At 36.7% G+C, this 18,845-nt stretch overlaps 1 protein-coding gene across 3 annotated transcripts in view; it reads left to right on the forward strand.

Annotated features, from left to right (window-relative positions):
* Positions 1-18,845, forward strand: part of LOC131282617 (homeobox protein extradenticle) — a 41,511-nt gene that overhangs the window by 19,495 nt on the left and 3,171 nt on the right. The window lies entirely within an intron of this gene.

Raw genomic sequence — 18,845 nt, forward strand, 5'->3', positions numbered from 1 at the left:
AAAGGTAACCTCTCAACCAATTTCAACTAGTAACGGATAAAACTATCTCAGGAATGGTTTCAAGATAAATCATAACAAGATTTCTTGTGTTATTATTTACAAAGTTGGTTTTTGGTCCACATAGTTGTTGAATTAAAAACATATATTTTTATAGTATGGATTCTTCTTCTTCTTGGGGTAACGACCTCTTGGTCATGCCTGCCCGTTAAGGACTTACGAGACTTATTTCCCTGTTGTACGTAAATAGTCAGTCCTCTCGTGGAGGGGAGGATCCGGTTTCGGATGGGATTATATAATGGGTTTTTTAAATTGAAAAACATATTGATATTTTGAATTTTTCACACACAGTTTTAACACAAGACCATCGATATGAGAAAATTTGTTAGAGTTAGTTTGAATTCCCAAGAATCATTCTATTGTAAAGTAGGTTCCAGATACCACTACACAAACTGTGTCTTTGGTTTTAATTTTCTATCAATATTCGACTTCCTCTATAATGTTTAAAATTTTCGTTTGTTTTTGTTCTATAAATAACAAAATAAAAAATATAATGGGTGTAAAATTACAAACACATTGCGATCCTGTTCATGCGTGAAATATTCGCGATTGATCCAGATTGTTTTAATGTTTTTTTCATCGTTATTAGTAACTAGCTTGACGCCCCGGCGTTGCTCGGTGGTGAAGGGATTGAGAAAAGAATTATGGTTTTAACTGTTACTTGAAAGGAATGTTTGAATTTAATAGTTACAATAACGACATATTTAAAATGTGGGGTAAAATTTCATCAATTTCACCGTAATGTATAAACCTTAGGGTAACTATGTTGGATACACCTTGACATTTGTTTACATGCTTGTTTTGTTTGTGTTAGTAAAACTGAGTTTAAATTGTAAAATTTAAATGATTTTATCCAAAAATAGAGATCAAACAAACCTTCAACAACATCTACAGTACTTAAAATTAATGTGTGAAAAGTTTCAGAAGCGACGGTTCAGTATTCGTCGAGTTTGTAGTGTACACAGAACTCAATACATAAAAAAAGCTTAAATATGTAGTAGACTCGGATTGCCGCGAATGCTTGAGTGTCTACTATTTTTGGGTTGTAGTTCAACACATGCTGAAATGTGTTTTTTTTTCATCTGCAATATTAAAATAAATATTATTCTTCGTATTTCAACTTTAAATTGTATCGCCTTATTTTGCGATAACATATAAAATAATATCTTACGCCTTGTTTGGGTTTACGTCATTTTCGCATTAAGTTTATCGAAGTGTGTACGTTGATATGAATTCTAATTTGCTTGCTTTTAAATAATGGTGCTCCCATCCCACAATGGTACGATTCTCATTCCTACTAGACCAAATGTTTACCATAAGGTGAACATGGACGTCTTTCGTATTCTTCTGTTTCAGAAAATGCTTCAGTCTTGTGCATGCCTTTACGATACATGCACTCAACTTTCCTGCAGAATCGGACTGTGGTGGTGTGTTTATGTGGCGATGAATTCCGAAACGCATTTCTGGCCAAACTAACACCCCTTGTCTGCGCACCGAACGGCCACAGTTTGTTGATTAAATGCTTGGTTGTGAAACAGGAAGAGTGTCTGGAACCATATTTGTTTTATTTATAGTAGCGCCTCTTCTGGGCCGATTGCTACTCACATTAGGTGTTGATGGCTAAGCGTAGATCTAGAGCATTACGTTTACCATTGCAGCTGATGAGCGAAGAGCTAGAAAAGACCTCACCTTAATCTTCTACCATGCTTCCTTTAGGTTAGAGAATTTCCAAATTGTTGTCCGGGTTGTTGGCGTCAGCCGATGGTGCATCGTGGTAAATTTTCGCTCTCCGAATGGAACGGCCTGGGGACTCGAGGCTTTGGGAACAAATGATGAAGATGCACAGTGTACACAGTTGGGGTAAAGACTAAAGCAACATGAAGCTTGATGATTGATAATTTATGTAACAGCTTGTGTAGTTGCTATCACTGTGCTGTATGCTCCATGTCCTCGTAGATGGAATAGCGTTTTGGGAACCTAAGAAATGGTATCGCGTGCGAACAGGTGACTAGTTTTCCCATGATATTGCTAAATCCTGGGTCCATTGGGCTTTGTGCCGGGCACATTCCGGTTTATACGTATGAGTGACACAACCATTTATGTGTTTCCCTCTTGTAGAAGATGCAATTTGCAAAGTCCTTATCATTTGCATAACTTACGAATGCATCGTCGTATGCAACAGGACAATAAGCTTGATGAAAAGTCTACGACGATAGTGTGAGCTTAAAAGATCTCGAATAACTTCCGATGGTAGGGATACCATATAAAATAGCGTAATCTGTTACACATTTTAGATTTTTTTTTGTTTGGAGTTTGGTATACACTAGAAACTCGCTCAATACTTAACTTTCGATTGTGAAACTTTCAACACATTTAGTTTAAGCACTACAGATGTTGTTGGTGGTTTGTTTGATCACTATTTTTTTTAATAAAATCATCTAAATCGAAACAATTGAAACTCACTTTACTAAGGTAAACAAAACGTACACATAGGGAAAAAGTCTCGTATGCCGTTAACGAGCAGGCATGACCGAAGACACTCGTTACGACAAGAAGAAGATTCATCAAAAGCAGGGGGGTTTTAAATATGCTGTTACTGTAACAATTAAATTAAAACGTAACTCTCAAGTAAAAAGTAAAAACCCTAACCATATAGATGAAAATGTTAGATAAACTTGTACTTTCTTAGCTAATATCTCATATCAGCAAATTTATTTTTAAGAGAAACTAGCTTGTGCATGTTTCGTTCTTTCCTTAAATAAACTACCTACATTCGTATCGTAGCTCAGTAGAGAGAATATTCATGATTTGTTTTTTTGTAATCAATCTCAACTTTTGAAGTGTCCGATAGACAACTAGCTTGGAGCAAATACATTTTTCTAAATTATTTGTTCAACCACGTGGGAACATTAGCAAAAAATTAAGTTATGTTGAGGATAGTCTTATAGATAGAGGTCATATTAAAGAGTACGTCAGGTAAATGAAAATAGAAGAAGACATATTACAGGGTTTTCCATTTGATAGGACAAAATAATCAGATGATACCACAAACGCAGTAGATGATTCCATAAACGTGACAGATGATAAGCCAAGTGAGGCATGTATACAACAATCGTGGCAGATGATATCACAATTGTAGGAGATGATAGCACAAGCCGGTACGGATGGTCTGTCAATCGCGCGTATAAACGAATCCACAGCGATTCGACAGACTTGGTGACCCACGTTGACTTTCGTTTATACGCGCGATTTTGTACTTCACTGACACCATCGTACTGGCTTGTGCTATCATCTCCCAAGGTGTATAAATATAGAAGGTGACTTTATGTCGCTTTGGAAGGGGTGCCATATTTGAGAAGAGTTATGTCAAAAGCCCAATTCTTTTCCGATTCCCCCCCTCAAAACCCATATGAATACCATAGAAGTGTTATGTCAAGTCATGAAATGTCATTTTACATTGGACGACTTCACCTTCTAATTTATACACCTTGATCATCTCCCACAATTGTGATATCAACTGCCACGATTGTGGTATACATGCCTCATTTGGCTTGTCATCTGTCACGTTTGTGGAATCATCTACTGAGTTTGTGGTATCCTCTGATTATTTTGTCCTATCAAATAGTAAACCCTGTATCATGCAAAGACACTAAAATTCAACTTCTATTTAAACGCAGTTTAAAGTAGTAAGTAGTAAGTTTTAGTAAGTTTTTCGAGTTTTGTCAAGAATGAAATTTATTCCATTTATTCCTCAAAAACTCAAAGCTTCCGGAATGTAATATATTTGACTCGATATAATGGTTAAATAATACAAGTGATGTTGATGTTAAACCCCTATCGTAAAAGAAACGTAGTTGATACAATAACAGCAACTTTAGCGTTCCAGCAAAATTGTTTCAAGCGAATGAACCAGTCAACACCCCAGCTCATTCGTTCATAGTAGGACTTGCACAATGAAACGAGTTGTACTATCGCTTGGCTGGGTGATCTGCGAGCATTCAGAAGTTGAGAGCAGGCCGTCAGAAAATTCCCTAGTGCTTTTCTGTGCTACATGGAGCATAGCAGACTTACGCGTAAATGAGAAAAAAAATGGAAGGAAAGTATTATAATTCGACCGTACGGGGGAAAGGCGAGAAACAAGGCGAGTTGGAGGAAAGGCAAGCAAACTGTCATTTCGTTTTCCCCTTCACTGCCTTTTTTGCATTTTCCTCTAATGCTGGGGCTTACTATACAGCTTGCCGCTAGCTCCGGTACAGCCTGAAGGGCTTGATACTCTCCTCCGCCGTTCTGTTCTATCCGTGTTCTTCCGGTTCATCGCGAGCCCCGGGATTGCATCGGTATCGCAGAACAGGATTTTCTACTAAGCTAGCCTAGCGATAGTGAAGAAAGGAAAAAATATATTTTCCGAAAGAGAACGAAATTCAGTCAAAGCTAAGAATAGGGAATGAAAATGGCTCGATGGATAAAAGTGTTCCCATGTTCTGCGCCTTTGGGGTTTTCTCAACAGTCAGTCAGTCCCACTTGCTTGGTAGCCAGCCAGTCTGCTGTGTTACGGTCGAACATGGAACGATAGAGCTCATGCTAGGACACTCGGTGCAAGCGGACAAACTTTTCAGAGAGCGCTTTGAAAAAAGGGAAAAATAGAGATGAAAAGCGAGAGAGCGAGAAAGGGCAAGAGCGTAGGCGAGGGTGCACGGAGCGCGCTGTTTCTTAAGTCCTGGGATGTACGCTTCCCAAATATCCCGAGGGACTTTCGTTATCGATTTTCTTTCTACAGCGTCATTGTCGTGTTAAATATGTATACGATTCATTCTCGTACTCTCTACCCTTGGCGATGTGTAAGCTTTTTCAAAACCGGTTTCCAATTTCCATAGTTTATCAACGCTCGAAGGTGTTCGAAATGAGTTATTTAATATCGGGACACAAGTTATCCACCCCTTCCAATGAGCGGGTAGTAAACCAAGAATTTAATTTTAATTTGTTATGCTAGTGCTATTGCCACTGCTTGTCAAATTAAACATTACAAGTTTTCGTATAAATACTGAAGTCAACAGTAAACTCATCCATCTAATGCGTAACGGATCGGTTGCCTGGTTCGATTTACTATACACACATTTTCATAATTACTTTCAATTTTTTATTGTGAAGTCTCGTTTGAAATTTGTTCTTCCGGAACATGCGCATTATATAGAAATGATGGACGTAGAAAATAATATTGTATGAATGTTATTCTGAAACACAATATACGATTACTTCAATGCTACTCCAGTCTGAGTTTGTTAATTTATGCAGCTTTTTTTGTAATTGATTTGCAAAATATATAATTGAGATATGAAACTCCTTTTCCTCCCTGAGATTGACAAACTCCTTCCTCCCTGAGATTGACAAACATTTAGGTATGTTTACTAATGTAAAATAAATTGTTTAAAAAAACTACTAATTTTAAATAATATATCTTTAATGTCGCGTTAGACGGCGGTAAATTGTCTTGGTTCAACAGACTATGAATGAATTGATCTAACATTAGCAACACTCATATCCTACATACACGCTAAAGTATATACATTGTTTATTCTTGAGTTTCCATTCCTAGACAGGACTCTGAAAATTTCTATCTTCTTTAACTTTTTCAACTTGGCTTCCTCCAAAAGTAGGATCTAATCAGGTTTTATCCAATTTCCAATTCCAACACTCAGTGACGGTTCCTTGAAATACCTCAAAATACAACGTACCAGATAGACGATGGAGGAATTCGAGAGAAAAAAAATCACTATTTTATCCTCGGGTTCAGATAATCGAAAAGAATCTCTACGCATTATAATTATCATTCCGGCGAATCTTTCTTTCGCTTCGCAAGAGCAACCATCTCCTTTCTAATAGGGGACCCCTGAAACTTTCTTCTGCTCACGTCGGTTGAACTTTTCATTTTCCTCCCTTTTCACGCTCCTACAGTTCGTCGGTTTTTGTTTTCTTTTGGTGCTGGTGCCACATTTTGGAGTTGTGTGGGCGAAAGCCGCATAGAAAAGGTTGGTAGATGACGATTATAGAGAATGTTGGTAGGTTCTCTGAGAAGAAAAATGGATTTGAAAAATTAAACTTCTTTTTGAACATGCATCGCTAGGGTTAATAAATAGAAATTAAAACAGGTTGACTCGTACACAACGATATCAAATTTGACCTTTCTCTCTACTTATACCGTTCTGTAGTAACTTGCCTCCGAAAGAATTTCTATTACTTAACAAAAACTGATAAGATATTTTGGAAAACATAATTTGGTCTGACTGACTGATTTTCTGTAGGTGTCAAGTGATAATGTTCCTGCATTGGTTTGATAGTTAATTTTGTTTATGCCGTTTATCGTGACATTCATAAGTGTACAGCTGAGTTTATTATTGTTTGTTGGCCGAATTTGGTACATTGGTATTCGACAAGAAAATAAATTTCAATAGTTTGATGAAATTTGTGTTCACTTGAAAAGTCGTTCACTTGAAAAGTCGTTTACTTGAAGTAGGGAAAAAGTCAGAGAGAAGAATTATGAGAAAAGAGTCGTAGAGAAACGGCGCAAAAGGTAATGTTGCGGGGGAGCGGATGAAAGGATGAGATAGAGAAAAAATGTCCCTGTGCTTCGAAGCTTAAATTTAAATATAACCGTGGTCAGATGGACAACCGGACGAAGTAATGGAACAGCCGCCTTCCCATGGCTATGCATAATTAAGTATGCTAATGAGCCCCGACCGGCTTGCTGGCGGATAATGGAGGGAACGAAGTTGAGCACAATTCTTATTCTCATCTTGTGTCCGTTTGTCAGACACGAGCCCAAGCCAGGGTGTAAGCAAAAGAAAACATAAAATAAATAAATAGAAGGCACGGAATATGCGCATGAAGCCACGCATCTTCGTTGGTGCAATGTATTGCAGGTGGCAAATAAAAAAAATGTTAAAGAATATTTCCTTTTCAAGTAAAACATATATTAAGCTGCCTTTTGAGGAAACATTTAAATAGCAGAATTAAAGCTCATCGTGTAGAATAATAAATAAATTTCAACTTACACTTGGCTATTCTATTCTAACTAATTTATTTAAGTGGTTATGAGCACATGTCATTTTGATCATAGCGTTTGAAGTGTGATTAGGTTGTGTTGTAAATATGTTGTACCAAATCAACAAATGTATAATTAAATACTTTACGGGTACATTTATACTCCAGCAATGTTCCAACCTGGTGGAGAGAGGAAAAAAGAATTACTTTTGAAAGACAACAACAAACGAAAACTTGAAAAGGTTAGAAAGTTTTGACGTAAAAAAACCCAAATGATGCTTTATTTTATTTTTTATTGTTGTCTTAAAATGATCGTTTTTGAAACCTGAATGTAGCATGTTTGATAAGAAATATGGTAAAACATACTGCTTATTAAAATATTTATTTCTTGTTGAAAATTTAGCTTTAAGTCGAGTCCAACATTCTAAATGGTGTTGTGAATGAGTGGATGATAGAGTATACGATAAGACTAAAAATAAAAATAAAAAATCAAGGAGACAGGATTCTTATTCTGATACTTAAAATTAGGATTTTTTTTTTCTCAAATGAATTTTGAAGTACGAAGTAATAAGTGGTTTCTTCCATGTGTTCATATGTGATTTATCATCAAATAATCTGAATATGACTTATTATTTTCTTCTTGCATTCGACATTTAAGATTGGAATGCGCTAATTTTTTCGGATGTGCATGAAATACGGTATAGAATAAAAAACATATTCATAGGTCAGTACAATTGGTTATGTTTCCATTTGATAATAAGAAAACAAGCAAATTCATAAAATATTTCATAACTTTTTCGTACTTTATATTTTCTTTCCTACTTTTATCGTATTTTCTTTGTATTTAATATTTAAAAAAACTAAGTCAAGTCGTTTTTATCGTAACTTGTCTTAACAAAAAATTACGATTTTTGAGAAAGTATCGTCTAATGTTATATAGCGAATGCTGCCAGTAGACGAGAAATGTACCAAATAAATTCCCCAAAGAACGGCACTTTTCTAAGCTTATCAAGCCCAATACCTTTGGGAATTCATAAGATCGGAATTGCGCAGGCCGATAGGGTCATGTCTTGCTTTGGGTATAAATATACATAAATAAATATGTATCCCAGCAATGTCGAATGTGTAGGGCAAAACACGGGCACACTTATAAATTGCCCCTTTTTGTTTCATTTTTTCCTAACCATGCCTCTCTAATATGATTAAATTAGGAATCATGTTTTGCCAGACCAAGGGTGGTTTTCCTGGTTTACTGTGCCAATCTTGTTTGGGAACTCTAGCGTCGTACTCCGCCTACGCCTTGTTCAGAGATATATAGTTCGCTGTAGGTGTTACTTCAGGAGCTGATATCCAGCCGAAGTCAGCAATGGGAAAACGATGTGGTAATGCAATAAAAAGGGTCAGGGTTTGGTCCACCCTTCGTGAACACTTTGATTAAACAGGAATTATTTTCAAGCAGTCGTGCAATATTTTGCAGTTTGCAGCAGCGTATGTTCGTAAGATTTTCAAAATAAAATTGAAATATTAGTAATACATCGATTCTTGAAGTGCTAATGACAGAACTTCCACACTTTTGTAACCACCAGGCAACTCCATCGTAATATCTCTTTTCTGCAAAATTGATTAAGATAAATTTTCCATTTTGTGCTCATTGCAAAACGCATGAAAATATGTTTTCAAAAAAAACCATATTCATTTTTTCATAAAAGATCAAGATGTCTTTTCGTTCTTCCACCGTTTATGCCAGAAAAATAAAACATTAGACATCACCATATTGCACGGTGCGGTCGTTTTACAAACCAACCCATTTCATTCTGTTCTTTTGCTTACCACCTGAGGAAACCCTGCGTAGTCTATGGTTATTTGTGAATTGACGTAAAGGAAAATGGTGCTTCTTTTTTCCATTCAAGATACGGTACAGGATAAAAGTGAGCGTAAACCACCTGCGTCGAGAAAACGGCAGATTTCGGCAGCATAGTTTTGTTAGGTTCATACTCCATAGCGAGGCTACCACGTTAACAGGATAGTAAATTTAACTTAGATCGGAATAAAGCTTACCGCTTCCAACCAAACGTCATCATGTCGAAGATATATAAAGATTACAGGCGAAATGGAAGAATATTAAAACACTTAAACGGTATCAAACATTCTGTGCATGTGGCGCTCTAATATATAAATATAGATGTTGGTGAAATCAAACATCTACCTCGTCGGTGAGCACCTCGATTGTGGGCGGTGGTAGGGAAAAATGAGATAAAGAAAGAGAACCCATGGTATTCTGATCAGCAAAAGAAGGCTTGCGAACGAGGTGCTGAGATGGTATATTGCAGAACTATGTCACAAGTCTGCATGGATGCACGGTGCGAAGCTACGCCATCCGAAAGCAGTAGGGTATAATCTCGGCAGGGGAGAAGCGATGCGGGAAGGGGATCAAAAGCTAAATGTGGAGGAAAATAATCAATAAATTTAACCCCAGGCTTCCAACTCCGGCTTCAGCTGGTTTTCTACTCCCGCGGTGTTCCGCATCCTACGTCCTTGGGAATGCGTCACACGCTGTCGTATTTTGGCATCCGATACGACTCCGGTCTCTGTGCAAGACTGGTATTGCGATTTGGTGGATGTTTTACCCCTCACTAAATCACAAACGAAGATAGACTGTGGAAGGCGAGAGTAGTGAGCAAATGAAAGTGACAAAGCGAGACAGGTCGATAGCTAGAGCCGAAGGTAGTATCACATTCGCTGGTTGCGATGTGATGGAAAACGTGCACCGGAAAAGCGACCAAAATGAAACACAATCGCACGGGCGCACATTTCACAGGCGGCGGTGAAGCCATGGGAGCAGAGAGAAGAGGACTGACGCGCGTTTCAACAGCTCCAGCCAGCATTATAGTGGAAAACTTTCGGAACATCCCAACAGCAGCTTATTGGAAGCCATGTGGAACGACGAATGATATTTAAGTGGAACGTTAACGGTATGCGAAAATCGCTGAATTTGCAGGAACAGAATGGAATAGGTCGGGGGGAATTGGGGGACGCTGGAGCAAACGGGATAAAGCGAATCCAGAAAAATAACGAACCAAAATTAATTGTATGTGTGGATTTCACATTTATAACGTTCTATGTGTTTTTATTCTTCTTCCCCGTTTTTTAAACCACCAAAGAAAGAATAGATAAAAGACGTTTACTATAGGTTTTCCGGAACGTGTTTATATTATTTTCTTGCTGCTTACTGGGGTTAACATTTAATCAATAACGCAGACATTGTGTTATCAATATAAACGAATGATTCCGAAGGGTAGTAGATTAAAACTATGACATGATAACTTACCAAGTGAAAACACAAGGTGTTAACAAAATAACCAAACGTTTCACACAGTGTCCACGTAACGTTTCAGAAAGTTTTAATTGCTATATGAATTGCCATATAACAAATAACACTTAAACACAGCAATGCCAACAAAATAAAAATAGGAACATCGAAACAGGCAATGACTTAAATTAACCATGCATATCCCACGAAGGAGGGTCAGTGTTAATGCGATAGAAGAATAAGTACGGTTGAGTTCGCTTGAATTATTTAGTAAAGAACGTGATAACTACTCTTGATAGCGTACTCAATACTATGGTTAATACTAAATAGCAATGTTATCGTTATGTTTCCCCTTTTTATGGAATATGCTGGTTAGGTGGGATCTTGTTTGACTTAGTATTTGATTTTGATTTAATGAAACGATGAATCTAACAGCACAATCAATCTGGTTTATTGCCTTCCTTTTTGATAATATTTTTTTCAACATTAATTTAAAAATCGGTGTTCAGTAACTTCGTCAGTCTGTGAAGGTTATTATTTTGAAGTTTTACGTAAGATTGAGATTAATTATGTGATAACATTACGTAGCAAAGCAGATACTAGTACGCGAACATGAAATTGAAGTAACTTTCGATTCACAACGAGATGAATCAAAATTATCAAACTTAATACATAATCATATACTCGAACCAATGTCTGAACATGTACAGTAGCTATTCCGTTTGCCAGAATGCAGAAAATCTTTGAATGAGCGACAGATGAGAATTTTCGATTGCATTATTTCCATTGCCTGCCTACAGACGTTTCGTACTGAGGAAAGTGGCACCGTTTCGGCATTCCTCGTATAATGGCGGTTAAGTGTTGGCGGGTTTACCGTTGCGGGGTGTGCATCAGTGTAAAGGGTGATAATAGCAGCTTAATAACCCCACCGTGCAATCCGCTTTCGGTTTGTCATGTTCATACTCGTCTTGCAGTATAACGGTTTCATTCGCGCTCATTATATGTACGCAGGAGATCTGTCAGGGAGAGACTTATTGTATAATTAAGTGAAAATGCATTTCCATAAGAATGGTCTTTGCCATTTGTCTGAACACTAGTCGAACGCCGTGCTTGATTCGTGGTCGAAACTTACCAGCATTGAGTTTATCGTTTGGAGCGTGCGTCCTGCTTTTCCGCAAAGTCCGCAAAGTCCAGCGTTTGTGAGTCAGAATAGCCTTATGTTTTTGATTATGAAATTTTTTGATTTGACAAAGCATTGAATTAAAAACTGCAGTGTATAGAAAATTAGATTTTTTTTATGTACAACAAGTTTAAATTTCTCTATGAAATTATTATGAATTATGAAATTCATTGATTTGACAAAGCACTGAATTAAAAACTGCAGTGAGTAGAAAATTAGATCTTTTTTATGTACAACAAGTTTAAATTTCTCTACCATATCGTGCTTAAGAGATTATTCTACATGAACTGACAACCCCCACGTAGTGTCTAATTTCAGTCCTCTAATTATTGAGAGTGAAGGTTCAGTCGCACAGAAGCATATAATCTCGTCTGAATTTTCCAAACCAAATGTGAGGAGATTTGAAAATTGAGTCCGCTCGTTAATTGCACTGTCAGATGTTAGACTAGCTCACGTTTCCACTTAGAAAGCACTGGATTTATGATTAAGTGTATGGCACAAGGCAGAAATACAATGATTTTCTAAAAAACCGCCAGTATACTTTCGAATTCCATTGATTGATTTGGCTACAATCGTTGCATATTGATTCAAACTAACATTACCCCTCATAACATGTTTTTGTTTTATGTAGCCTATTTTAAAGAACCTTAAGATTTAAGATAAGCCCATCCCTATTTAAATCTACGACGTGTGATTATATTTATGTTGTACAGTTGTACGACTTGTGATATGTGTGAGTTTGACCCTATGAAATAGAGGTCTCGGTTGGGATTTGAACCTTCGAAGAGGTGAAAATGTCCAAACGGGCAAAACGTAATGGCGCTACAGAATTCTACGACATCCTTCCACATTAGCCTAGGCCTTGCACTTCTCTTAAGTCGTTTGGAACAACCAAAAAGGACTTTACGGCGAATGGTTACCTTTTGTCTTGCTGTTAAAATGGTCTAAAAGGACTTGATCGAAAGCGCCGCTTATGCAGTCCTCGAAATTCATCTTCAATTCAAATCGTGAGAAAAAACTAATGCAATGTTATAGTCTTTTCTCTAATAACTTATCCAACCAACAAAGTTTTCTCCATTTTTAAAAGTGACCAAATATAAACATAGTTCATTTGGATTTAAAAAGTATTTTTTCAATGAAGATTTTATCAACAGAAGTGATTGAAAACACAACAGTTGGTGTCTGGTTTTATCCTGAGTAAGCAATAGATAAGGAACAAAGTCACAGAGGAAAGCAAAATGGTATTAGAACTTTGTTTGGGGGTGAAACAAATGTAGGGCGTCTTCGACCAATCGTCTTACTTACCATACAAAACTCGTTTGTTTGTTTAACTTAGGACGTTTTATAGGACGATATGCTCGAAATCGCCAAGCGAGTAGTTTTTAAGCTGCAGAAAATCGTAGTTTTTTCGCGAGCTACATTATACTGCTACCTTCCCCTTTAGAAATAAAAAGTAACATTACTGAGCATTTCCAGTGCCGAACTCCATGAGCTTGATGCTTAAATTTAAAATTTTATCAGCCATCCACCACGCAAGGCAGTTTGCAACATGATGCACACTCGGGCATATAACGGAAGATAACACACACTTTCGCGCTGTTGGTTCAGACAATAGCACGTATCAGTGACGACACCATCTGCCACAGCAATCGGTTAACAGCGGTTTGAAAGCAAGCAGCAAGCATGAATTAAACAACATACCGGCAAGCGGCTTTGCTTGTACAAACAAGCAAACAATTTCACAGCTTGGGAATCTATGCAGAATTAAGCAAAAACAAAATGGAAGTTTGTTTTCCAACAGAGAAAACCAATAGCAGTGAGCAAGAGTCACGACAACAGCTGCCATCGTTGTTTTTCGATATTTCTCCGTCCTTGGCCATTCAGACTGCTGGGGTGTATTTTTCCGTACAGTATTGTTTATTTATGAATCTCGTAACGGTTTCTTACTTATGGGATCGCTTGTAGCTTTCTTTCTATTTATTTTTTTCATCATGGCTCTTTGAGGTTTACCATTCTCTTTCCCGGATAAAGACTGCGTTCCGCAATGGATATGATATCATTATGCAAATAAGCTCTGTTTAGCTTCTAAACACCACTCCACCCAGCCAAATTTGTATAGAAAAAGCGATTATAATTAATACAGTACGGTTAATGGTTTTTTATGGTACCATGGAAAAAGCTGAATTTCTTGATAAAAACATGCATGTTACCAAATTATTTGAAGCACCATCAAAATGTCTCGTATCAGATAAATCTATAACCGAAAAAATCTCGTCTTGAGGTTGACAATTCACTTATATTTATTTTATTTAACACGCATCACCACACTATAAAATTACCGTATCAAATTATTGATTAACACTTCACTGGGTAGCACATATTAATATTGCACGACAAAAAACTAATCAAGTGTGAAGATATGATTTGTACGGACATAAATTGGTGTGCAAAGTGATGTGTTGTTCTATATGCATGAAGGTTTTAATTCAATTTATCAATTAGCTAATTAGCTCTACTAGAAAACTTTATTCGTGTGCATACGACGAAAGCGCGAGGGCTCTGCCGCCTGCAAGTGTAAGGGTATTTTTGCGGTCTACACTCTTCACTGACTATCCATATGTAAGGTGTATGAGCCATGTTTGAGCGTATGCTTACGATCCAGACTGTCCGGACGAAGAGGGTGGCGTACGAAGAAGCATAATTTATGGACAAACAAGATTTATGAACAGTGAAATGCTAATGAACAGTACGATGAAATGCATCTTGTTTTTAATTTATCACTTCTTTGTTATGGGCTTCGTTATCGCTGCGTTTGGGTCCTGTTGAGTATTTTTTAACTAGAAAATCGCTGGTAAAGCTAAAGTAGAATAAATTGATAAGTTTTCTTTAATTCTTTATTTTTGCAACTGGTAAGAAGCAATAATGTGCATGTATGTAGTTGGAAACTGGGTTAATGGGAACATTGCATAAAAAATAGCTTAATCATCACAACGAAATTTTACTTTTGCTATAAATGATTCAAAGATTTTATGCTTTTAGATCAAATACAATTTATGTGTAAAATATAGAAGTTTTTCATGAAAGTAAAATTCCAGATAAATAACACGGCAAGCGGTTTAAATATAGTAAATTTTATACACGAAATCCCAATAATATGTATCTATTCCATAATATTTAATCTAATGTAATTGAAAATTACAAAACATTACTTTACTCAATGACCTTGCATATGTTTAAAATAATATAATATAAAAATATCATCAAACATAATCATCATGGGGCAGTATTTCAAAGGCGATTTAAACGATTGCAGTCGTTGTTCAATCTAAAACAGTTGCTGAACCTCAATGAAGGATTTATGAACTTATATTACTAAGGTACCGATATGGTAATTTGAGTTTACAAGTGCTGGTTTAACACGTTAAGCGCTACGCGCAAATTGTACTACTTCCCGTTCTGAAGGCGATTTGTAGAAACGCAGGCCTACCTAACGGGTTCTGTCGGTCCGAGCAGACCGACGCCGGCTTACAGAATACTGTCGGCCCCACGGGACCGATGTAGCGCTTAACGTGTTAAGCTTCAGAAGGCGTTTGACAATTAACGATGACTGAAATGGTAATTGGCGAATAGCTTCATTTTCATCGAATTTGCCTCTTTTCCATCCTACGCGCGTTGGGCATATGCAACACCTCGAAAATTGCGCATTCTTAGGTCAAAAATTCGTATTAAGCCAAAAACGTTGTAAATGGAATTCTTCAAGAGAGCAAAAGCAACGTATAAATAACGTAAAACCTGTTCAAATTTTCCTCCGACTACTCGTACTTTAAAGAGCTTGCAACATTTTAATTAGATTCTTCTGCCTTTTCCAAGTGCTGGAGAGGTGGAAATGAAATAATAGCAACCGTAAGCTTTCCGTGGCACGGAATTGCGACTGGAAAATAAGAACCGTTAGTGTGTAATAAATTTTCTTCTACGTCAGGGAAATCGTTATGTTTGGAGCAAATTTTCGTGCACAATTAAGTTCAATCTTTAATACACACAATGATCATACGGTTAAAACAACCATTTTCACTGCAACCCTAAATAAGTTTGCAAAAAAATTAAAAAAATATGAATAATGATGTTCTTCAATTTATTGTTCCCTTGCTAAAAGAAACATGTGTGTCAAAAAACATGTTTTGTATAAGAAGAACTACGATATTTACGTCTGAGTTTTCGTTCGGTTAGAAAGTCGGCCCTTGAGCACCGGAGCTCACCACCTCGACGGCGTGGGTTCGAATCCCAACCGAGACCGGACCCTCCCCTTTACGAGAGGACTGACTATCAACGTACACATAGAGTAAAAAGACTCGTAAGCCCTAAACGGGGTAGGCATGACCAACAAGGTCATTGCGCCAAGAAGAAGAAGTTTTCGTCATTGGTGAAGTTTCTGTCATGATTAGAAAAGAATAAATAATTAGATGGTTTTTTTACCATCTAACTCTGAATTTCTATAGCCATTACTAATTTTTGATACCTTTTGGTACTATACATATTGGTGAAAAATAGTTGATTGCTGATTTTTTTTTAATTTAGTTTTATCAAACTTATGTAGACTTAAGAGTTTTATTAAAATGCTATCTTTGATCGTGATATTTTTATAGTAACACTTCTCATATTAAACTTTCCAAAATTTTCTTCTACTGGAAAATGAAGGTTAATGCCAATCCCGTTGTTGAACGTCATTGCATTGAGTGACTTGATGTTAAAGGAAACATGGGATGGGAAAATCCCTTCGTCCTCACACTTTATGGATCGTTTGCGTAGTCGTTTATTCATTAGCATTAATTTGAATACTTTTTGGCCTGGCAGCGAAAAGATATGAACCGCCTTCTCTTTTCGACATCACCATCTCTATACACTCCCCAAAGTTACAACTGCCAACGTTTTCCTCCTCTTTCATGAAATAGACGTTCTTGTCACTATGTGCGGGCTCGATTTAATCTCGTTCAAGTCTCTGAAATCTTACGGTTTACCAAGCGCGGCTTGCGTTCGAAACAAAAGCTGCATTGCCGTGTTACAATCGGTGTTTCTTTTTCGAGCTGTTATTCTAAAGACGTACAAAGCATGGAAGTCAACCTAAAACTGTATTTCTTTATTGGAGTTTCTTTTCATGATAGCGGAGGGTCTAATAGAGCTATGCGTTACTTCATTATAATTTTTGTTAAATGATTCTTTCCTCATATTTGTCTAACATGTGGATGAGTATTGTTTAACGGTGTACAATCGCTGATACCATATTTGTTAAACAAGCCAAACACGTATAACTTCAGTCACTTAAAACAAATAACAAATACCGATCATCGACCTTATCCTGTCGGAAAAAATGTTGACCGGAATCACAAAGTTTTAATTTCCAGTTACAAGTAACGGTCTGAAATATTTTCAAATATTATTTATTATTTACTTATTAACCATGTTAAGTAATGTGTAGATTGTTTCGATCAAAATTGCCTATTTTATTACACAGTCTAGGTTTATATATATGAATTGTCAGCCGACCTGCGCTATGAACGGACATTTAACTAGAAAATGTTTATAATAAGGTTAATTAAACCGTGAGCGGATTTTTTCAACTACTTTCAAGATGAAACTGTTTTGTAATTTGTGTTACTAGGATTGGTTGGTAAGGTGGAAATTGAAATTGGTGCAGAAACTTCTAGAAATGTAGAGTTTTTAATAATAGTGATTAATGATAACCATCGGGGTCCGCGACGGCCGAGCGGTAGCGCCGGTTAGAAATTCGGCCCATGAGCGCCGGGGCTCACCACCTCAACGGCGTGGGTTCGAATCCCAACCGAGACCGGACCCTCCCCTGTACGAGAGGACTGACTATCCACGTACAACAGGGAAACAAGTCTCGTAAGCCTTTGATGGGCAGGCATGACCAAGAGGTCGTTACGCCAAGAAGAAGAAGAAGAAGAAGATAATCATAATTTAACATTCGAAAGAGTACTATTTACATATGACTTGGATTACGACACTATAAATAATCCAACATACAACGTATAGTTTCGGCTTACAACTGGTTCATAAACGAAACAAACTTTCAAATTTTCCAAATCAACGCTACTCAACAAAAAGTGCTCATAAATTTGAAGTACAATTACAATATTTCAATTTCAATTTAGGAACAATTGATTTGAGGCACACATGTTGGATATGAATTAGGACGATCATACGATCTGATCTCTAACATTTATTCTTGATATTTTACATGTCATCTCCCCCATCGCACAGTTTCGAAACAAGCAGTGGGCGTGGTTTCAGATCAAATAACAGAAGAGCGTCATTCACGAGTGGTTTGGTTAAGATAGTACAGTATCGAGAGAGTTCATCTGCGAAAGTAGAAACTTTTCGTTCCTTAACCCTTAAGGACTGTCGGCTATGTTAAATCTTATCTGATCATGATCAAAATAAGAGCATTTAGTCTATGCCCATTTTCTCTAGTATTCCATAACGCTTATCTTCGCCCAAACTAGCACTCATTTTGCACCCTTTAGTTAAAACAAACAAAATACTTTTACAAGCACTGTTATGTTAATCATTAGTTGGAACCTTTTTCGTATAGTTTACTTCTTTTATCAAACTAAAAATATAAAAAAAAAAAACACATTATGCAAACACAAGCAGATTCTAGTCTTGCCCATCAGTGCGAAACAAGTTCAAGTGCAAATCGCAAGATTTTATTTCAGTTTTGAATGTTAAGTTTAATTTCTTTCGTGGAAGCGGTCTTAGACCATGAACATATCTTAAACATGGACGATTCGGAAATGTACCAATCGTTTTTATTCTTAAAAAAACAACGATCCTTGAAGATTACCTAGTCTAATGTAGGTTTAACGTATATTGTGACATTTATCGCCATGTTTGTTGCTTTGACGGTTTCAATATTGCATTTCAGAACGCATTAAACATTTCAATTTATCGACTCATCGGGACAAGATTTTTAATAATTTAGCTATCTACAGTAAAATCCATCGTTTTGGTTTCGATATCAAATTTTAAAAAAGTTAATTCGGTAGCTTCAAATTGTGTTGTATCCTCGAAGTAACTTAAAAGAACTTCAATGAAATGAGTTTCAATGAAACCAGCTTTTTCAATGAATACAAAATTTTGTAAAGTTTTCCTCATGCAGCTCATCAATGATGAGTAGAATATATGGTAGAATATATTGTTTTGATTGGTAGTTTACATGATCTTTATTTTCTTGCTTTATGC

This window comes from Anopheles ziemanni, chromosome 2, assembly GCF_943734765.1.
Source record: "Anopheles ziemanni chromosome 2, idAnoZiCoDA_A2_x.2, whole genome shotgun sequence".
In the NCBI taxonomy this organism is placed as follows: domain Eukaryota; kingdom Metazoa; phylum Arthropoda; class Insecta; order Diptera; family Culicidae; genus Anopheles; species Anopheles ziemanni.